The sequence below is a fragment of the Chrysemys picta genome, chromosome 6, assembly GCF_011386835.1.
Source record: "Chrysemys picta bellii isolate R12L10 chromosome 6, ASM1138683v2, whole genome shotgun sequence".
Lineage (NCBI taxonomy): Eukaryota > Metazoa > Chordata > Testudines > Emydidae > Chrysemys > Chrysemys picta.
Genome location: NC_088796.1, coordinates 27039969 through 27063284, shown reverse-complemented (window position 1 = coordinate 27063284; position 23316 = coordinate 27039969). Strand labels below are relative to the sequence as shown.

The 23316-nt window shown below is 40.7% G+C and overlaps 1 protein-coding gene across 17 annotated transcripts in view; it reads left to right on the top strand.

Annotated features, from left to right (window-relative positions):
* Window positions 1-11297: 11297 nt before the first annotated feature.
* The window catches only part of LIFR (LIF receptor subunit alpha), a 92165-nt gene continuing 80146 nt past the window's right edge, over window positions 11298-23316 (top strand). For 6 of the 17 annotated variants that reach the window (XR_010588773.1, XR_010588774.1, XM_042844052.2 and 3 more), the window contains exon 1: window positions 11414-11553. The gene's annotated coding sequence lies outside the window, so the exon portion shown is untranslated. Of the gene's footprint in view, window positions 11554-11808; window positions 11986-23316 lie in introns of those variants that run through there. The other 11 variants (XM_065550024.1, XM_005282154.5, XM_065550023.1 and 8 more) reach the window with 6 other exon arrangements.

Here is a 23316-nt window from a genome sequence, read left to right as displayed (position 1 = left end):
CTAGCCCACTGGGCTACAGTTCCCACACCTTTTCATACTGTGGACCACAACTTAAAAGAGTTTGTCTTGTGGCTCATCTCCTCCAAAATATATTTAGAAGTTGTATTTTAATTTGATGTAATAGTTAAAAACAATGAGAACAGCTAGCACTTGCAAAGCCATCAGCAAGTGCTCCAGATATCACACTTTGAGAACCGCTATTGCAAAAAATGCAGTTCCTTGCTCTAAAGAGAGTTATTTGCTCAAAGATTGCATCCCCTAAGGAGATTTTTAAGGTGCTACATCCTTTGACCCAAATACTCAGCTACACCAAGTACCAAGAAGAGCAGGGGTAAAAATGGTTCTAACCCACATTTCTGTTCCCAAGTCTTTTGGCAGATAGGGACCTTGGCATTACTTAGAGCAGCCTTGGGATGGGGGGAGCTGATAGCTGGTGGAATCCTAGAATAGCCCTTAGACTAGCTGTCATGCTGCTTTCATAGATTCATAGATTCTAGGACTGGAAGGGACCGAGAGAGGTCACCGAGTCCAGTCCCCTGCCCTCATGGCAGGACCAAATACCGTCTGGACAATCCCTGATAGACATTTATCTAACCTACTCTTAAATATCTCCAGAGATGGAGATTCCACAACCTCCCTAGGCAATTTATTCCAGTGTTTAACCACCCTGACAGTTAGGAACTTTTTCTTAATGTCCAACCTAAAGCACCCTTGCTGCAGTTTAAGCCCATTGCTTCTTGTTCTATCCTTAGAGGCTAAGGTGAACAAGTTTTCTCTCTCCTCCTTATGACTCCCTTTTAGATACCTGAAAACTGCTATCATGTCCCCTCTGTCTTCTCTTTTCCAAACTAAACAAACTCAATTCTTCAGCCTTCCTTCATAGGTCATGTTCTCAAGACCTTTAATCATTCTTGTTGCTCTTCTCTGGACCCTCTCCAATTTCTCCACATCTTTCTTGAAATGTGGTGCCCAGAACTGGACACAATACTCCAGTTGAGGCCTAACCAGCACAGAGTAGAGCGGAAGAATGACTTCTCGTGTCTTGCTCACAACACACCTGTTAATGCATCCCAAATCATGTTTGCTTTTTTTGAACAGCATCACACTGTTGACTCATATTTAGCTTGTGGTCCACTATAACCCCGAGATCCCTTTCTGCCATACTACTTCCTAGACAGTCTCTTCCCATTCTGTATGTGTATCCCTTCCTAAGTGGAGCACTTTGCATTTGTCTTTGTTAAACTTCATCCTGTTTACCTCAGACCATTTCTCCAATTTGTCCAGATCATTTTGAATTATGACCCTATCCTCCAAAGCAGTTGCAATCCCTCCCAGTTTGGTATCATCTGCAAACTTAATAAGCGTACTTTCTATGCCAATATCTAAGTCGTTGATGAAGATCTTGAACAGAGCCGGTCCCAAAACAGACCCCTGTGGACCCCCACTTGTTATACCTTTCCAGCAGGATTTATGTTGCCTCAGCGGTGCAAGGAAGCTAGGGCCAAGGAAATGTCCCTTTAGTGAGGTCTCTAGTACCCATCACCATGCTCTGATGTTTTAAAAACATAACGAGGGCACCCTTTAGAGATGTATTCTAGCTTTACAAAGTCACATGAGTCTCTCTGAACCTTGCGCGTCCCTTATATAACAGGAAGGATATACTGTATAAAGTAATTAAACCTTCAAAGGAAGTGGTGTTTGGGTGGAATTTGGTCATACACAATCTTACTGCAAGCATATGTATGGACATTTCCTAATTCTGGAGCATATGGGAGAAGGGGGCCTGAATTTTCCAGGTGCTGAATGCCAGCACCTCCCATTGAAGCAAATAAGAATCGTGGGTGCTCAGCACATTTGAAAGTCAGCTGTCTTTACACTTGACTGTGCACTTTATACAGGACACAGTAAGAAAATAGTTCTCATCATTCCACTGGTGATGTACATGAATTGCTTTCACATGAACTGTTTGGTTTAACTTCATAGAGAGGAAAAACTGCTTCTACAGTTTAATCTTGTTAATAGTCCATTAAAATGGGAGTTGAGAGGGAAGAAAAAATATGAACTCAAAAAAAGAAGAAAACCTACTTGTACTGGTTACAGTGAAGAAATAGTTTCTCAGACCTACAGGCTATCCTGTAATATGATTAAGCTCCTGGAGGCCTGGGTTATCTGATGCATATTTATCAGCTATGCAAGTTAAACTAACTCAGGAGCAGTTTATCTGCCCTAATTTTTAACACAGCTTTAAATTCATAATTATCTTGTCTGTAGAGACTCCAATTTATTTCAGCGGGGGCAGGATTTTACTCCACGTAAATTAGTTAAATTTACTGAGCAATACACTGGCAAGCCTGAGGCCTTTCAAGGCAGCTTCAAAAGATCTGGGAATGGAGACAATTGTTAAATACAGCTGTCTCAGGTGAAATTCACTGCTATACAGAGAGCCAGTACAAGGCTGTGAAACACTTACTTTCCACTTAAGATCTCAAATTAGAAAGTTGCGGGTAAGGATGCCTATATGCTAAAAAAAAATCAGGAATCACTGGATTAGGGAAACTCTGCTCCTTGGCTTCTGACCACACTGAGGCCTGGCCTAAACTAAAAAGTTAGGTCGACCGAGCTATGTCACTCAAGGGTGTGAAAAATCCATACCCCGAGCGATGTAGTTAAGCTGACCTAACCCCCAGTGTAGACAGAGCTAAATCAACGAAATAATTCTTCTGTTTACCTACCTACCACCTCTCAGGGAGGTGGATTACCTATGCTGACAAGAGAACCCTTCCCCTCAGTGTAGGTAGTGTCTACACTGAGGTATGACAGCAGTGCAGCTGCAGTTTTTGGATTTCCAACCCTCCAGAATTGGCCTGGAATCCCCCGGAATCGGCATTGATCCCCTGGTGACTATTGTAAGCAATCTGGAAGATTTTTTAATAGGTTATTTTAAGAAAATGACATTACATCAGGTTGGGGGGGAAAATGTCCCAGAATAGCTTCAGTCAGAGTTGGCAACCTAGCAGTGGTGCAGCTGTGCCACTGTGATGTTTCAAATGTGGACAAGCCCTGAGAAATAAATCATAGACATGGGCAATTTTGTATTATTTGATCAAAGTCAGAAACATTTTAAACGTGTATATTAATTCAAGGCTTTTGTTTTCAGATGATCTGTTGGGTCCCTGTTTATGAGCTTAGAGTTAAGCATGTTTCTCATGATGCTTTATTCACCGTTAGTAATAAACCATAAATAGTAACATTTGATTCAGGTCTAGAGCTAAATTACTCTATCAAGCAGTCATCTAGAGTTGTGTAACTATGATTTCCACATGCGAATTAATATTCTCACCCCAGATATTTTTGGGATCAAGGCTCTTTCTAAGATACACATAGACAAGTAATATTGTCTTTAGTGGAAACTGCATGTGCTTATATTAGGGTAAAGTTGGCCTTAGATATCTATCTAAGTTGTCCTGATTCTGCTCCCATTGAAGTCAGTTGACATTTTGCCTATCTGTAGAGTGATAACGGTAAGATGAATGCAGTTTATTACCTCAGATCCTTTTACAAAACAGCAAAAACATAACTTCCCTTGGGGTTTTTTGTTTGTTTTTAGTTGTTGTGAAGTGGTGGGAGATTGGATGTATGTTGGAACATAACATCCTAAAATAGAGTTGTACTCCTGGATACAGTGAGCTGACTCATTTGTGTGACTTCCTTTAGTAATCCATGGAAGGACTATGCAGCTAGTACCAAAAGAGCCTTGGGGAGGAAGGAATCAATGGTACCATTTTCTCTCTTCGAAATGCCTGGAGAGCAAATCTCATTAGTCTATGGTAGCGCTGCTGTCTGGCTATCCGTTTATCTCTCCTTATTGGTTTGGAATCTACACATCCTGTTGTTCTTTTTACTCTGTATTCTCCTCAGGCTTTCTGAAGAATAGAGCTGAAAAATGATTCAACAAATAAAAACATAGCACAGAAATTTAGCCTTTCTGCTCATGGAATATCTCGATTTCTTCACTGTCTGACTCTTTTTATGTCTCTTTTTTTGTATGGATTCATATCTCTCAACCTCCCAAGGCCCAAATGTGATGCTATTTGTGACAAAGACCCAAAATGGAGGGCACAAAACATTCATCCAGGAAAGTTAAAACACTGAGATTCATTCCTTTAGTATAAATAACTCTTTCTATAATCTCTGTTTCATGATTTTTAATTTTCAATATAAATAATTTTCTACAATAAAATTGAAGGAATGTCAAATTTGTGGTAACTTTGGGAGTAAAAAGAGTGATGTCCCTTGAAATAAAGGGATATTTGAGATCTATCACAAATTTCTCTGTCAATAATTATGATTTGAGTTGTTAATTAGTTATGAATGGACAGAAGTCACAGGATATCACTTCTATTTCCTGATTGGATCAATGTGGAAACCACTTCCAGCACAAATAGTTGTGATTATCAATTTAAAATTCAGTTTCTGTGAATACTTGTGCCTTTTAAACAAATAATCAGAGAAAACAAATGGAGAAAAGATCTGGGACTGTGTGTAAAGTAAATTCATTTAAAATTGTGAGCAGATATATTCACTGGAAGTTGTTTGTAGCCTTCATCTTTAGGAGCAGACATACTCAGACATAGTAACCCTCTCTCTTTTCCTGTAGTTTAGGCAGCTAGCTCTGTGTCACTTTCAATGCTTCTGTGATCCCAGCCAAAGTAAAAATCTAATGCTTTGTACTAACATGTATCTACTGGTGTATTCATCCATGTGATTATAACTGCCAGGCTGCATAAGAATCTGATCCTGCTCTCAGGCAACATTTTCACTGAAGTTTTTCTGAGTACAGAGTGCAAGATCAGGACCTAAAATAGTCAGGACTGTATGATATGATACAATATTATCCCATTAGCATCTATAGAGAACTTGCTTTCCCTCTCCTAATGCAATTTATCTTGCTTAATACTAACCTTCACCCTTGCAGTTTTCTATCTGCTGTTGAAATTCTGCTTACATAAATGATTTCATATTTCCTCAAGATAAGGTAAAATAATGCTGATCTTTAAAATTATAGTGAATGCAAAGTGTTCAGTTAATTTCAGAACTACCAATGGCCAAAATTGAGTTTACAATTAGTAAAGCTGTATCTGTGAATTAACTATGTTTTTGATAAGATATTAAAGCATCTCTTTTAAATGTAATTAATTGGCTTTTAAAAAATTGTCACTTAGGAAAAAAAATGAAGAAAAAATGAGCAGTGAGGCATCATGGTAAAGAGATAAAGTGTCCAGTTTTCTAATGAAATTTCTCTTAAAATAGTCATCTCCATTGAATTCATCTTATGGGAAAGACTTAGTGAGAACGTAGGTTATAAACAGAAGGCTCAGTGCTGCTCTCATGGAAGTCAATAGTAAAGTTCACATTGACTTCAGTTGGAGTAGCAGCAGGTCCAGGGCTAGGGGCTCATGCTTAATTTGCTTGACAGCTGGGTTTAACATTAGCAGCAGAATTTGTATGCTAACAGGAGTAGTGCTGTTGGAGTTCATTGTACCAAGCTGATATATGCCACTTAATAATATTTAACACTTACAATGTTTTATATTTTCAAATCACTGCACAAATATTAACCAATTAATGAGCCTTGAAATTTAAATTCACAAAGGCTTTTTTAACTCTTATACAGTCCAGTATTTCCCATTAATTGTCAAAGAGGAGAGTGTCCAGAGCAGGTACTCCTCTTTGCAGGACTGCCACCAGAGGAGGAAATCTGTGGCAGTTTTCAAAGGCCTGGATTTCCAAGAGGGTACTCAGTGGGTCCTTGCTGCTGGGTGCAGTATCCCGTTAAGGATGCGGTAGTGTGTCTGGTCAGTGGTTGCTGCTGTTGCGGCCATGAAGTGAGCTGATTGGGAGGAGGTTCTGTGGAAGCGTTAGTAGTACTTAGGGCGGCATGAGAGTAGCCCTGAGCAGCCTCTTAGTTATCTTGAGCCTGATAAGAGAGAAAGGGACAAAGATGGAGGGATACAAAAGTGGGCAAAAACAAAGGGGGAAAGGGGAAAGGAAAACAAGGTAGGAGACAAAGGAAGTGTATGACATGGGGGATAATAGCAAAACATAGAATTTGGGGTCCACAGATATTGGGGGCAGGACCAGCCATGCTCCACAGCTCTGCCCTTCTAGATTTCCCATCTCTGAGCCGTGTCACCAGCTTTCACTTTCCCTAGGGCATCTTTTCGGGATGCTACTGAGCTGCAGGGGGACCCAGCTAATGGCAGTACAGGTCCTGCAAGAGCAATAGGAAGGAGTGGGAGTTGTCGACCTCCTATGTGATCTTGGGCAAGTCACTAAGGGACAGAAAGTATTTAGGCACCTAACTCCCATTGATTTGGGACTTAGGTGCCTATATCCCTTTAAAAATCTGGCCCTTACCCTCTCTGCACCTCAGTTCCCCGTCTGTACAATGGGGATAATAGCAGTACACTACCTGTCCAAAGTGTTGTGAGGATAAATACATGGAAGATTGTGAGGTGCTCAGACACTATGATTATGTGGGTCATATAAGTACCTGAATAATTTAAACACTGGGAAATGTTGTGGAAAATGGAGATATCCAGGCCTTAAATAAGAACAGACTATCCACCTCTTTCCACATTCTAAATGTTAGGAGTACACGGGTAAAAATCTTTATTTAATAGTGCCTGTAAGTGTGCTAGGTGTATCACAGAAACACACAGAAAATAGGTCTTTGCCCGAAGGCCCTGATCCTAAATTATCCCTCCCCTCCCCCCTTCATAGGCAATGACTCCGTGGGTGCTTTGGGCCTGGATTACCCACAGAAAAAAAAAGTGGGTGCTCAGCATCCCCGCCAATCAGCTCCTCCCCTCTCCCCCCCCCGATCAGGAGGCACTGGGGGGGAGGAGTGGGGACAGGAAGAGGCGGGATGGGGGCGGGAAGAGGTGGAGTGGGGTGTGGGCTGGGGGTAAGGGGTGGAGTGGGGGTTGAGCACCTCCTAGGATCTCAGAAACTTTGCGCCTCTGAGGCCCTTGACTTCGATGGGGAGCCATATAGGGGCAGAAGCCTGCCAGTGAGGAGAACATTGCCGTATCAGGGCCTAAAGTATGCTCAGGATAGAGAAGTGAGGATGTAAGATATACCAGGAGGATGTTTGAGGATGGACTCAGATATATAATTAAGTGGGTACAGTACTCAGGCTAGGATTACATACGTTATACTAATACAAATGTTTTCCTCCTTTTTATTGTAAAAATAAAGGCACAACACAGAATAAAAACAACTCTGCTTTATTAAAAATTTATAGAAGGGATACAAAGCTGCTCTCAATTTAGCTTGCCCTAGACAAATATCTGTTTATCTGTATGAAAATGTTTCTCAACTTTATTTTTAAATATGTTAGAGGTTTTATTTTCTCTCCATCAATATTTAAATGGTTACAATGTGTATTCACACAAGAAATATAATCCCTTTATTCCGGCTTAACAGGATTGAAGTTAACCAAAGCCATTTGTGAGACACAACCCAAAAATGATATTTGAAAAGTTATACGTTCTGGGACTGAGGCTGCTTCCATATAAGTAAGTGACTGTTGCCACTGTCCTCAATGGGAGCAGGATTGGGCCCACTATTAGTAAGGCTAGCTTCTCAGGAATTATGATTACTATTTAATATTTATAGCACCCAGAGGCCTCAACCAGAATTGGGGCCCCATTGTGCCACGCACTATCCATATGCAGATGAAGACATGGCCCTAGTTCCCAAGAGGTTACAATCTAAAGGCTGGATCCTGCCACTATTGCACCTGGGTGGACTGCTGTGTCTGCATGGCGTCCCATTGAAGTTATTGAAGCTCTAGGTGGGTACAGCAGTCCATTCCAGCACAACACAGTGCAGGACTGAGGCCTAAGAAGTAACATATAAAGGATGTGAGAGGGAACCAATCAAGCTTTTAAAAAATCATAAAGTAAGCATCACTTCCCCCCTTCCCTCCACCCTAGCTACTCCTGATTGTCTGATTTCTTATATGCATGGCAGCAGAGGTTGGTCTTGAGGAGAGATTTGAAGGTGGGGGGGCAATAGCCTTACAGATTAGTTCAAGGGTTCAAGGAAGGGGGAAATCAAAGGATTGATGAGGCATGGAGATATTTGTGTGAGAAGCTGGACAGACAAGGCTGATATCACTGTGACCGGATACAGAAGACACAATAGAGGACAAGAACAGATAAGCAAAGAAGGGCAGAGTTGTGAACAGTCTTATCCCTCAAGGCAAGAAGCTTGAACTGGCTGTGGTGAAATGAGGAAGCCAATGGAAGGATTCAAAATAGTTACACTCATAAATCTTCTTGTTGTATATGTTGGAATTAAAGTTCCCAAATTCTTTCTACTACTTTGCACACTAAAGTAAATCAGTTTAATTTCACATCCATAAATCAGATTTAAATTCCACTCACCACTACACAGTTAGTAAGACTGTTACCATTTTTTTGTCTTTTATCCTTTATTTAGAAATTTATATTTAGTTGCACTGGTTTCTTTCAAGACCTCTTCTGTATCTTGTTGCACCGACTTGCAGGATTGGTTTCATATAGTACTGTAAGTTGCTGAGCTATCTGATCCAACATGGCATTTAAACATGTGCTTAACTTTAATCATGCGAGTAATCCCATTGGATACTGCACTAGCAGTGTAATATAGGGATCAATCCTGCAATATACTGAGTTAGCGTACATCATGCAGAATATTTTAATAGACAAAGGCTCCCTCATAGAGCATTTAATCATGCAAATAGCTGATTAACATTGCAATACGTATTAATTGAATAAAGTTTGCAGCATGGGTGTTAAAGATAGATATAGTGTTTCCTGCAGCACAGGGAGCACAATCCATCTGCTGAATTATCAGTATCCTCAGTATTCTCAGTGGGTGAAATCCTGGCTCCACTTAAGCCAATGAGACTTTTGCCATAACTGTAATTAATTTCACCTAGTATGTTTTTCAGGAATGGAACGTAAGTAAAGTATAAACATTTCCAGCACGTGCATTAGATTTAATTTTTTATTGGCCATGTGATTTACCTTTCTCTTTTTTTACATTCATGAGACTGTACAATTTATTAATGTAATTTATTTAAATTAAATGAGGATACAGATGTTTAGTTCTTCATTGCTCTTCTCTGTAAACTTGTGCACCTCTTAAATTGTACACAGAGTTTATCACTGGCAAAGGAGAACAGGAAGTTTTGTGGAGACTCCCTGATAACATATTGCCAGCTCATCCCTGGGATTTGCAGGATTGGGTCCCTAATGGAGAGATATCTTAAAAGTCTTAATTATGGAATTCCTTAGAGGTTGCTCTGGTCCAAGAATAGCTCGGGAAGGAGCTTGGCAACACACACATGCTTCCACTGAGATTTCTTAGGCAAAAGCTGTTGCCTTGTGAATGTACCAAAAATATATTCACTATCCAATGTTCCTAAAAACCTGTTCTTGCAAGAATGATGCCTTCTATAAAAGGACCTGCTCCTGCTCCCATTGCAGTCAATGTGAGTTTTGCAATTGACTTCAATGAGAGCAGGCACTCAGGCCCCAAAGCTGCCTTGTTGATAACTGCATTATAAATATAAATTTTAAAAGGGATTATAAAGTTAATAAAAAAGACTTGCCTATGACATCTAACAGGGCCTCCAAGCAACATGTACTTACATTACACAGGTTTCACGTGTACTGATATCAGCTAATAGGCCAGGCAATTTTTTAAAATGTTCATATAATCTATTTGGCAAAACTCCATACACTATCAAATGTGCATAGCACAGAATATGCAAAATATTACTTCTCAGCACATCATTTCTCTTGTATTCTTCATTAGCTGGAAGAAAGTGATTGCCAAATACAACTGCGGAAATGGGAAACAATGCGTAGAGGAAAAGTCCCACAGCATTAAGGCATCCGTTTCTTTCCCCTGCCATAAATAAATTCAACATGTCTTTAAAGGCAAGACTAAATGGCTCCAGGAAATTCTCATTAAGGAAAAAGCCCCTGCCTGTTCTGCTCACTTTCATTTGACATTTACACCCCTAGAGAAAACTAGCAAGTTTTCTCTGACCTAGTCAACAGAGAAGTTATTTTATAAGTAATAACCAATAAAACAAGTTAGCTAGCCTATTACCAGTGAATTTTAATCCTCTTCACTGGCTGTCCAGAATGCTAACACCCAAGGATTTGACCCTGCTTCTATAAAAGTCAGTGACAGAATTTAGATCATACTTCTGCACTTTGTTTTTGAAGGCTCAGTATGTGTTCCAAAACTCAGCCCTTCAAGACAGCAAATCCTTTATTGGGAAACCAGAGGTAATGCAACCAGTAAAATAAATGCCCTAAAGGTAAAATGCAATAGATGCAAATAAGTTTTGCTTTAACTGTGGCAGCCGACCGTGCTATGTTATGATGGGAGAGGAAGCAAGATAAGACAGGATGAAAAAACAAGTGTGTGTTGTTTGTTACAGATCAGGAGCACCAGGCTGTGGAAGATAAGCCAAGCCTTTCATCTGCAGAATATTTGTATTAAAATTCTCATACTTAATACAAAATACACAGTAGTATAAAATGGGAATGTGGTTTATACTATTATCACTGCAAAACTTGGGCACAAAGATGATGTATTAAAGGAATATAAGGGAATGCACCTTCCTGTTATAAAGGCTTACTGGGCAAGGACCTGATCTTGCAATCAGACCTGCCTGGGTGCAGCAATCCACGATCATAGCGGGAAAACTGTAAAACTGACTATATGCAGTGCTTTTAGAAATCTTTGTGGTTGGTTGGTTACATTTTGCTCTTCACTCAGCTAACTGGAAACTAGTAGTCATTTCTCTCTCTGATGGCAGGATCAGGGCTCCGAGACAGAGGGAGGAAGGGGAAAGCGGTGATCAAAGTGTTTATAACAGCCCAATGATTCCCCCGCGCTTTGTTTTTTGTGACACTGGCTCCAAGTCCCCGCACCCTCCTCTGTCCCGGTGCTTGGAGAGCGACAGACAGACAGAAGGGGCCGCTCGCAGGAGACAGCGAGCCCCAGTTAGCCTGGCGTATCAGTGCTGCTCTGCGGCACAACCCAGCCCCGGGCAGTAGAAGTGGCTGGGTGTCATGGGCCGGCTGAGATTCAAACCCCGGCCAGCCCGACAGCGCCTCCCCCCCAAGCCGGGCTGCTGTGCGCTCCGGCGGCGAAGCCACCGCCTCCTTCCCCTCCCCCTTCCCCTGCCGGCTGGGCAGAGCCTGGGCAGCTGCCGCCGCCTCGGTGCCCGACCCCGATCCTGCTGTGTCAACGCCAGCGGCCCGCCCGCAGCTCCAGCGCGCAGGCTCCGCTCGCCTCCATCCCTCTCCCTGTGGAGACGCCGGCCCCCGCAATCCCCTCCCCGCCTTCCTGCCCTGGCTGCGCAGCGCAGAGCCGGCAGCGGCAGCCGGAGCTGGGCCCCGTGCGGCATGGGGCGCCCCGCATAGCTGCTGCTCAGGGCTCGCCGCCCGCGGGACCAGGCTGCGGGAGAGGCGCTAGCAGGTGAGTGTCGGCGGAGGGGACCTGCAGAGCTGGGGATAGGAACCGGTCGGGGGAGCTCTCCCCAGGCTGACCCTGGGTGGCCCCCTCCCAGCCAGCAGCCGGGCGGGTAGCGCCCCGGCCGCCTCCCCCAACACGCAGCGCCGAGCCCCCTCTGCCAGTGCGTCCCCCGGCCAGGTCAGGGGATGGGACACACGGACAGGGAGGTGCCCGGGGGAGCGGGCTCAGTGCCACCCGCTGCCACACGCCGTCCCTCCCATTCTCCAGGGAGCGATCGCGTCTGTCAGCGGCGCTGCTGCCTCTCCTCGCAGCCCGGTTAGGTCACTGCCGTTGGCACTTGACTCAGGAATCGGACCCCCCAGTCTGGAGCCGGCGCCTCTCCTGCTGCTCTCCTGACCGTCTCCCGTTTTAGGGGGTGGCTGTGTTTACACGCGGGTAAGGGCGGACTCGGCGCTGGCGCTCGCTGATGCGGTTCTGCGTGGGTGGAAACGTGGGAATGCATTCCTGGGCCGGGGGTGATTCTGCTGGAGGAACTCCGTCGTTTAAGCGGCTTTTTCGTTCAGAATGAAAAATAGTTATCAAATAAATTTACAAAAAAAATCTTTGAACCCCCGTGTCAGTTTGTATTGGAGGGTAAATAAATGTCCGCTGTACATGGTAAAGGAATGACTTGTTAGGGACTCCATAAACTCCTAATGGTGTCTTAGGATCTATTTATGATTCTGCTCCCAACCTGGGCCGGAGTTACATTGAGTTTTGTTTTGTAAACAGTTATTACTTATTCAAGACTGCAGTTGATAGATTGTGTATTTATTAAATTCTTGAAAGCAAAATGTAAACACAATTTCTCTTGAGTAAGTAGCATGCAATCCTCCCTTTTTATTTGTTAGATGAGGTTTTTGAGGGAAATTTGGAATATGTATGAATAATTTAGTTCAATTAGTAGTCATTATATGGGAAATTCTTAGACATGCAGCTGCAATATGACTCTGGTTCTAAAAGGTTGGATTATTTATTCTATGCTGTTTTTGATCAGTACAGGACTATATATCTAGTCCTAGATCTGCGCAGGGACTTTGTGCCTATTTTAATTTTAAGTGCTCAGTGTTTGTAGAATCATGGAGGTATAGGACTGGAAGGGACCTTGATAGGTCATCTAGTCTGGTCCCCTGCATGGAGGCAGGACTAAGTATTATCTAGATCATCCCTGAAAGATGTTTGTGTAACTTGTTCTTAAAAACCTCCAATGACAGAGATCCCACAACCACCCTAGTTTTTGTTCCAGTGCTTAACTACCCTTATAGTTAAGAAGTTTTTCCTGATGTCTAATCTAAATCTCCTTTTGCTGCAGTTTAAGCCCATTGCTTCTTGTCTTGGGCTCCATGTTAAGGAGAACAGTTTATCACCTTCCTCTTAATAACATTCTTCAAGCACATAAAAAAAACGTTATGTCCCCCCCAATCTTCTCTTCTCCAGACTAAACAAACTCATTTTTTCAGTCTTTCCTTGTAGATCATGTTTTCTAGACGTTTAATCATTTTTGTTGTTCTTCTCTGGACTTTCTTCCATTTGTCCACATCTTTCCTGAAATGTGGTACCCAGATCTGGACACAATACTCGTTTTGAGGCTTTATCAGTGCTGAATAGAGTTTAACAATTACTTCTCATGTCCAGTTTACAACACTCCTGCTAATATATCCCAGAAGTATGTTTGAAGAAAAAAAAAAAAGCAACAGCATTACATTGTTGACTCATATTTAGTATGTGATTCACTAAAACCTCCAGATCCTTTTCTACAGTATTCCTTACGAGGCAATCATCTCTCATTTTGTATTTGTGCAATTGGTTCCTTCCTAACTGTAATACTTTCCATTTGTCCTTATTGAATTTCATCTTATTTATTTCAGCCCATTTCTCCAGTTTGTCATACATATTTCTTTTTTAAAATGCAACACAAAAATGTTCTGTTTTATAATATTTGAAGTCGCTTAGAAGAGATAAATGTATAGTGTTGTGACTTAAAATTCTTCAAGTGTAAGTAAATTTGACTCAGAACCAACAATATTGTATTATATTTGCCCCCTCTCTCCCTTCTGTGTGAAAGAATTTACAAGTTATAGTGATATATAGGGCTTGATCCTCCTTCTATTGAAGTCAATGATCAACTGCCTCTTAACTTCATTGTAAGTAGGATTGGACCCATGGATAAGTACTAGTAATTATCTTAGATCAAGTGCCAGAAGCAGCCGTTAGCCTTCATGCCAAGAATTATCATTCCCACTTTTTTACAGAGATTTTCAGATTTAAAAACACTTAAACTTTTTGTACCAGAGTATTGCAAAAATAGTGTCATAGACCATAACCAAATTGGACAGGTCCTCATTGCCCCCTGAGGGTAGGGTGCCTACTTCAGAGATAAAACTGCTTAATGTCTCATGTAAAAGTCAATACGGTTACCAAGTTTAACTAAAGTAATCTTGATTGTGTCTGTCATCCCAGTTGGAAGTCTATTCTTCCTCTTCACTTTTCTGCAAAATAATACCTCATTTGAATTCTTGTTATAGTTCTCTCAAACCTTACAACCGTTAGTTCTGGCCTATTGAATGACCTTGAACAGATCATCAGACTTAACCAGTTTAGTACCTCAGAGGTAACTTAAATGTTACCTGTCACCTCTCAGCCATTTTCTATCAAGATTTAACAATTCTGATTGAACCAATTTCCCACGTTGTTATAATTTATGTAGGACCATAGGTATGCATGGTTTTTTTTTTACTAGAAGATAAAGAAAATTCCTGCTCCAAGGATCTTACAGTGTAAGCCATTATCCTGCAAACAGGATGCGCTTGTGCTTATCTTTACTACCTTGGATTTCAATGGGACTGCTCACAGTAGGAAAGTTAATTATGTGTATAAGGGTTTGCAGGTTCAGGACCTAGTGTAGACCAAGAATAAGAGAGATGGTGGAGGCTGGGGAAAGAGCTGTAAATGTAAGGAGTGGGTCTATGAAATTTTACTATGTCTGAATACTGTTGTCAACAGCCTGGTTGGTGAAGACCATGGCAAACTACATTCAGCTAACTCTGATTATTTAGATAGAAATACTGTTGTTGGGGGGAGTATAGTTTTTGTGGAGAGATCAGATCATTTGAGTTAGGTGCTCTGCTTGTTTCTTGTTGTTTACATAGGTCTCTTGTAAATCCCTCCTTATCACCATTTAATCTTTTCATCGTCTTTGATAGATCACCTTTGATAAATCTCCACTGTATTATGTCCATTTTTTTAACCGTATCTTTAATCCGATATAGTGACCCGAACTGGACAGTATGGCTCATAGCAAATATTGTACCCAATCCCTTTGTAGATGCACAAGGAAAAGGAGAGACTTCCCCACTCATCCTTTGGTCCTCCAGGCAGGGACAGAGCATAAGGAAGCCACACTGCTAGCCTCTTTAAATGGTGTGGAACCGTGACTAGCCAGCAGTGGCCTGGAGTGGGGATTTTCTTTGCAAGAGACGTGTAGATACTTATGGATAAACTTGCATATTTATGGTCATAAAGCCACTGCTACAGTGACCTTAACCCAGAAATTAAGGGTTCTGAATATCTTTTAAGGGTTTGTTGTAGAATGTGAACTGCTGCAATAAGATCAGATCTGTTTTCAGACAGTGTATGGTTTGCACGCATTATAAGACATTTTTGTGCCTCAATAAGGCTATCTGAATATGTAATCTCCATATACACTTTTAGAACATTATATGATTCTGTAAATCTATCAGTAACAGTCCTGTTAGAGCATTAACTTGTTTTATTGCAGAAATGACTAATGTAATGTTGTTTCATGCCCATTTAATAGGATTTGTATAAAAACAAGATAGTAAACTTTCTATGTGAAATGTCCAGTTAAAAATAGACCAGTGGTTCAATAGATAGGCTTTTTTTGGTAGTGGGTCAAGTTCATAAAGTCTTATTTTTTTAAACACACATTTTATACTGGCTCTGTGGTGTAGAATTAATGTATTGCAAGGTCAATGCAACAGGATTAGGTTTTCATACAGATGACTCAGTAGATGTGTTTTTTTCCCCTTCCATTTATATTTGTATTACATCCCCTCGAAAGTTGGAGAACCTTTTTATTTATGTATTAGTTTGGAATAGGAATGCTGATTTGTATGGCAAATGTAGCCACTCCTTTCTGTATAGTTCTAAAGCATGTTGGGGCATATTTGTCTTTGTTTTCCTCCAACAATCTTGTTATATACATTCCTATTAATAAAAGAAAGCTACCTTGAAATAAGCCATGATCCTTTCTTGTATGTGTTATACATTGTTATCATTAGTTGAAGGAAGAAATGGGGGAACAGGAAGCTTCTTAAAACAATGCAAAAGCATTTAAATTAACATAAATTAGGCAAACTGTTTTATACTAAAATCTCACATTGGAGTCTTGGACTTTGAATGTGTTTTGAAGTATGAGGAAGGTATATTTAAGTATAGTGAACTACAGAGGAATACAATTATGCAAATGAGGTTGAAAACTCATTGCTCAGAACTACAGTGATATAACTTACCTAGATAGGTAGAACTCAGTGGGGAGTGGACCATCTCTATGTTCTGTATTTGTACAGTGCCTACTGCAGTCCTGGTCCATAACTAGGGCTCCTAAGTACTACTACAATACAAATATTAAATAATAAGTAGTACCTGTGTAGAACTAGGCCTTCTGATTTGATACATTAAATAATGATATGGAAGCATTGATTTGTCTCTCTTTTTGTACGTGCTAACTGTTTGGTCATTGATTTTTGCTGTGCATTATGTAGAATGCCTCTGGACTGGGGGTAGTGGTGCAACGAGAGAACAAAAATTAGTAAAAAAGTGTCTGACTTGTGGCCCAAAAGGGTTTAGTTGCGTCTCTCACAGTCCAGCAGCTATCACTGCTGGACTGAGAGAGGCAGGTAAAAAAATTCCAGTTCAAATGATGGAGCTGCATTTGGAATGCTGCTGCTCCTGTTGTTTTTATTACTGCTTATATTGCAGTAGTGACTAAAGGACCCAGTTGGCTCCGGGACCGCTTCTGTTAGGCGCTCTGCAAACACAAAGGCCTTACAGTCTATTTAATGTCGAAATTACTCTTTGACTTTCCTGTTTGTAGGCCAACAGCCAAATGTCAGGCGTTCACTGCCTGATCCAAAATTGTCCCCAGGAGGGATTTCCCATTAGGCCCCATAAAGACTAGGAACTCTGTACATTTCTGTTTGTGAAGTTTTCTCTTGTTTATCATTGTCCTCCCTCCCTATGGAGCACATGGAAGATTCAGACCCCTGAACTTACAGGTCACTGGAATTCAGCCTGGATTTCAGGGGAAATGCAAGAATTCACATTTTTGGCAGTGATTCCATGGTTGGTTCATTTCAGTCTCCCATATCAGCCACTACCCCTGGAATCCTCCTTAGTAGGGAGGATTCTACTGCATGGGAAGGGGGGGAGCGGGGGGCTGGTCTAATTTAAAAATGACTCCTGTGAGTAGGAACTTAAGTCAGAGAATCTCTATGGGTTTGGGGATGTAAGATTCCTGAAGAGTCCCTGTCCCCCAACCCTCCTCTTCTAGTCACATTGCAGAACTATTATCCAGATAAGGTCAAGAGGGAATGGTGCAGCAGAAACAGCTCTCCCTTCCTCCAAAGGCTGGGATCTGCCTGTGATTTGGATGTGGTTCTCACCAAGAAGGGGTGGGGGGCATAAATTAGGCTCCAGTTATAAAATGCATCTCATGGGAACAGGGAGAACACTGTAGCTATGCCCTACTCTTCCCTCTCTCTACATTGTAAAATTTGCCTCGTAAGAAAGTCCCCACCACATTCAAATGAAATCTAAGTGGTTCGCCAAAGAAGTTCGGTGATTTTAGTGCTGGGAATGATTGGGACCAGGACTGCACATGTCTCACTTGGCGAAATTGTGTGCATTTTGCATCTTAAGAGAGAGAACTGACACACTTTGAATTCAGGATTCTGTTTCCCCTACAACAGGTGCTAATACTTTATCAGCTCCAAACAATGCAGAGCTGTATTCTCAGCTATAGGGAGTCTGAAGGTGCCACTCTTTAAATAACTAAAGGAGGGTTTCAGCTACATTGTGTGTTCAGTATTAGGGCAGGTCTACACTAGAAACTTGTGCTAGTACAGTAATATTGGTTAGGGGAGTGTATGTATGTGTAGTTTTTGTTTTTTTAAATGACATTTCTCTACTGGCAAATGCCCTAGAAGCACTTGCACTGGCAAGAAAAGTGCTTTTGCCAGTATAGCTTGTTTCGTTTAGGGAAGTGGTATAAACTATTCCAACCTGCATCTATGCTAGGAGTGATCTACATCTATATTAGTGTAGATTGGCCTTTAGAACCTGTATTGTGTTCTTACAGAATTACATAAATGATAAATGTTTGTGTTAATTTTTGGATTGTAAACGTTTGTTTGAGGAACTTCAGTATGCCTTTAATCTACACAACTCATTTTTGTTAACACTTCACAAATTATCTGGTGACGTTAGCTAAAGTTTGGGTAACTGGGCACACTACAAGGGTAGTAACTGGGTGAAATTCTGTGACTTGTGATATTCACGAAGTCAGACTAGATAATCTGATTTAACCCTGCGGCTTCAAAATCTCTGTATATGGACTTATAAAATAACGCTTGAATAATAATTGCTGTTAATACAGCAGAGCAGAAGTATTGCTTATGTCTAATGAAATTTAGAAGAAAATTATGTTGCCCAGTATTATCTGGGCTTCTAACTGTGCTGCTCAAAGGTGGATGGGAATTACAAGCATCCTTTTTTCAGAGGAAATCGCTCAAACTGATCTTTCCATATTATTTCAGGTTTTGGAGCAGCTTCAGAGCTTGTGGTGAAAAAGATAGACATTTAATCTTTGAGGTTTAGAACCACTCAAGAGCTAGAACAAAGGAGAGAAGCTTTTAATGTTTTAGTCCTTGAGAGACTTTAATATAATGGTGTGTGTGTTTGCTATGGAACTTAAAAAAGCCCATCACAATCTTAATGTCAGATGGGCACAAGTGGCACAAGAAAACTTCTGTCGGTTTATTTGCAGGTTTTGAAGCAGCACCTTTTGTCTGTCATCAGGTGTCTACATGTCTTCCCTTTCCCTCGACCACAGGGAAAAAAATAGAGCTATAGAGAATCCTTGGCACATAAGGCTCTAGGCATATAAATTCATCTGCTTGAAGCAGATGAATTATTAATATTGAATGAGATCCCAATATAGAACAATATTGTCACATCATCCATATTACAGATGGTTGTCTGTTGTTTTTTTCCAGTGAAATTATATGATATTTTCATAAGAAGATATGTTTGACCAAATGCTGTCTCACGGGTCAAATCAAAGATCATTTCTCTTAGTCATCAGCTTTATAACAAATTTGGCACCCTATGTTACAAACCTTTGTTCAAAGATTTGCTGGATTGGCTCCTTCCATGCTGCCTTCCGTAGGCCCTTTTATTCCTAGGTTAATAGATTTTTTTTTGTTTTTTTTTTTAAGGCAAGAAGGGACCTATTGGATCATCTAGTCTGACTTTCAGCATGACACAGCCTACAGAACTTCACCCAGTAATTTCTCCGTCAAGCCTATCATTTCTGGGTGAGCATATCTTTTAGAACAGGGGTTGGCAACCTCTGGCACACGGCTCGCCAGGGTAAGCACCCTGGCGGGCCGGGCCAGTTTGTTTACCTGCCGCGTCAACAGGTTCGGCCGATCACGGCTCCCACTGGCCACGGTTCGCTGTCCCAGGCCAATGGGGGCTGCGGGAAGCCAAGCGGGCGAGGGATGTGCTTACCCTGGCGAGCCGCGTGCCAAAGGTTGCCGACCCCTGTTTTAGAAAGACATCCAATCTTGATTTATAGTCTTTAAGTGATAAGGAATCTGCCACATCGCTAGGTCAGCTGGTCCAAGAGTTAATCACCTTCCCTGTTTACAAAATTGCACTTTATTTTTAAGCCAGATTTGTCTAGCTTCAGCTTCCAGCCATTGGATCGTTATGCCCTCTGTCTGCTAGGGTAAAGAGCTCTCTGCTATCAGAAATCTTCTCTCCATGTGAGTACTTGTAAATGATCAACAAGTCACATTAAGCTTGTAATGGATGAACTAAATAGATGGAGCTTCTTGTAGTCTCTTGCAGTAATGCATGGTATCCAGACCTTGGGCTGCTTTTGTAGTTCTTCATTTGTCATGCCCACTTTTAGGAGAGTATGCTTGATTCTGCAAGAGAATGGACTCCGTGATTATTTAAACAATTTCTGTCACTAACTTCTATGGTCCTATTTGTAAATTTTTCTTTTATTCTCTTGAGTTATGTTACCTCACAGTACCATGTTGTTACTATATGCAATATAACATTTTTAAGACCAGGGGCCTTATGTAATAAGATTGACACAGCTTTGGGCTATGCTTGTTGTTTGTTTGTTTTATAAAACCAGCAGTTGGGGGAAGGGTTGTTATGTGTGTTTTCAGACCGGTAAGGATATTGAGTGTAAATGGTCTATATTAGAAAATTGCTGATTGAAAACATGACTAGATTTAATTACTGATATTATATGCACACTAATAGTATTACTGTATTTCTTTGCTGTGTAGTTCATCTTTGATATCTGGGAAACTTGCGAAGTAGAAATTCTATTATTTTAGGGTTTTAATTCTTATTTTGTTGATGACTTCAAACAAATAGTGGAAGCTGGGGAGAAAAAGGATGGAGTAAGTTCTGATTTACTATAGGTTGTTGTAATGGGAGTCAATAAAGGGACAATGTCAACTTCAAAGTTATTTTAAACTTTTAAAAAATTGTTTTTTTGAAGTACTATGTCTGCTGTAGTTCCCCTATGGTTTTAGAAATGCATTTTTCTATTTTTCCATTTTTTCCCTTCAGTTAGTGTATGAAGAACCCATTCAAGCAGGGGAAACTGATTTAGGCCCTAACCCTGCAAAATACATATGCACACAACTAAGTATTTGCATTATTGGGACCTAAATATTATATGCAAAGTGTTGTCAGGTAAGCTGACTCTCCCCCATTCTCCAAGTTTCAATAAAAAAATGCTTCTTGTAACTAGGGTGACCAGATGTCCCGATTTTATAGGGACAGTCCCGATATTTGGGGCTTTGTCTTTATAAGTGCCTATTACCCCCTCACCCCCGTCCCGATTTTTCACACTTGCTGTCTGGTCACCCTACTTGTAACAGTTATAAACAAAAAAATAGCAGAAGTGATTTTTATGTTGAAAATATCCATTTAAGCACTGTACTGTATTAATGTTAATGAGTGCTGCTTTGTTCTCTGAATTCTGTGGAAACAACCATTTCTTCTTTTTTTTATTCTCTTTCATTGTTAGCACACACTGTGGAAGTATCCACATAGAAAACTTAACTGCTGAGTTAGTACAAAAAATAAGGTTTTGGGGTTTTGTTGCTTACCCTTTGATTTAATGTTTATTGAGGTTATTCAATATTTCATGCTATATTAGGGATTTATCCTGCAAATACTTACAGTGTAAAATTTACTGCTGCAAGTGGTCTCTTGAAAATAATGGAGTGTAATCATGGTACTCAGCACAGTGTTTGCAGGATCAGTTTCTCAGTGGTTATATGAAACAAAATGCCACCTTCCCCTTTTATGCATACTTATACGCAGGTATATGTTTGTAGTGTTTTGTTTGTAAACTAGTGTCTCTTACCAACTGAAGTTGGTCCAATAAGAGATATTGCCTTGTCTCTGTAATATCCTGGGACCAACATTTCTACAACAACTCCACATATAAAAAAACCCACACACCTTTATCCTTACCCCCTACAGGCTTTAAATTTTGCTCTTAATGCTTTAGCGCCCAATCTTGCCTTGATAGAATTTAGGTGTGAGCCTTCCATCATAGGAGTATGCAAAATTGGCCCTGGTCTACAATGCAAAAACGTGTAAGCATGTATTTATTAATCTGAGCAAAGTTACTCACATGCTTATATTTGCAAGATTGGGACCAGGGTGCATTACTCTGTGTGTGTGGCGGGGGTGGGGTTACTTACAATATTTATATAAGATCAGCTGTAGCATAATTGCAGAACAGCATGCCAAGGCTGGTTAGACACTTTCATCTTTTCAATATCTGGCACATATGAACTTTGATTATCCCATTTGAAAATCATTTATAGTGGTTTACTGGCTTGCTGTAAACTCGTTCCCATTACTGGCAATGCTAATTAATTTCCTTTGAAGTTGAGTTTGCAGTCCAAAATACTGGATATGGAAAATCTTCTAGTGATTTTTTTTTTAAATACATTCTTACTTTTTTGGAAGCCCCAAAGGTAAAGTGGTGTTTTTTTCTTGTTTGTTGCTTAATATAAAAAATAAATCTGAGTTACTTGAAAACAAAGTATATTTAATGTCCTGTGTCAGGTACTGGGGGAAAAGTTGAGGGATGGGAAATTCACATCCATACCAGAAGTGCAAAGAGCAAATGTTTGCAAGTAAAACAATTTATGTTTATGTCCCTATTGTTCTCTAAACATATATTGTACAGTGAATCTAGTGAGAAGGTTTGATAACCTGGTTTCTGATATGTATGTTATATTGCCACCACATGCTGTATATCTTCTATCAGCAGTCTTATATATTCATGTAATAATGAAATACATTTTGCATGTGTAATGACTGCAAGGATCTTAGGGGAAGATCTTCAATATGTAAGGTTATAGAACTGAAATAACACTCTTTACTGACTGACTTTACTTTAATAACCTTGAAAGCCTGTTATGTCAGTGTTATTGGGTTTTAAATGTTAAGTAGGTTTTATGACTCTTGCTTTCCGGTGAGCTATTGAGAACACTTTTGCTGAACAAGAACATTTCATACACAAAGTCAATTGTGACTTGTTAAAGTGTTACACTATGAAATTCAAACGAATTGTGTGACGTATGTCTGAACTTAGAAAAGTAAGATAAGAGCATCCTTGGCCTCGTGAGTAGAGTGTCACTATATCTCTGGCTGAATTCTGTGAAATACACAATGAAGAAAAAAATCTCTATAGAGGTGGCTTATAATTAAGGCTGTGAGTCTTTCACGGAAGTCACGGATTCCATGACTTTCCGGGACCTCCGTGACTTCTGCAGTGGCCGGTGCGACTGACTGGCTGGCCCCAGGCAGCTGGTGCCAGACGCTGCCCCAGAGCAATTGTCCGGGAGCAGCGGCGGGGCCCCAGGTGGCCCCTCCCCCCTGGACAAAGCAGCAGCGGTGGCGCGCCGGAATGCCCCTGCTCCCTCCCTCCCTGAGCTGCAGCAGTGTCCGCAGGTTGTCTCCCGCCTCAGAGTACCTAAGTTTTAGTTAGGGGTATTTATATAGTACAAGTCATGGACAGGTCATGGGCTGTGACTTTTTGTTTATTGTCTGTGACCTGTCCATGACTTTTACTAAAAATACCATGACTAAATCATAGCCTTACTTTGATTAAAATAAATGTCTGATGTCTGGATTGAGTTCAGTGTACCTTAAAAGAATCAAATAATTGTGTATGAATATTGTATAAATAGACTAAACACCTACCTAGGGGTTTTATATTAAATAAATAATACACAGAATAGTGGGGAGTGGTTATGCAATATCCATTTAGCTGTGAATGTCTAAGACATTTTTAACATATGACAGTAGTTTACAAGAATTAAATTGATTTCTTAGTAATCAGAGGAACAAGATATTCCTGAAACTACAGAT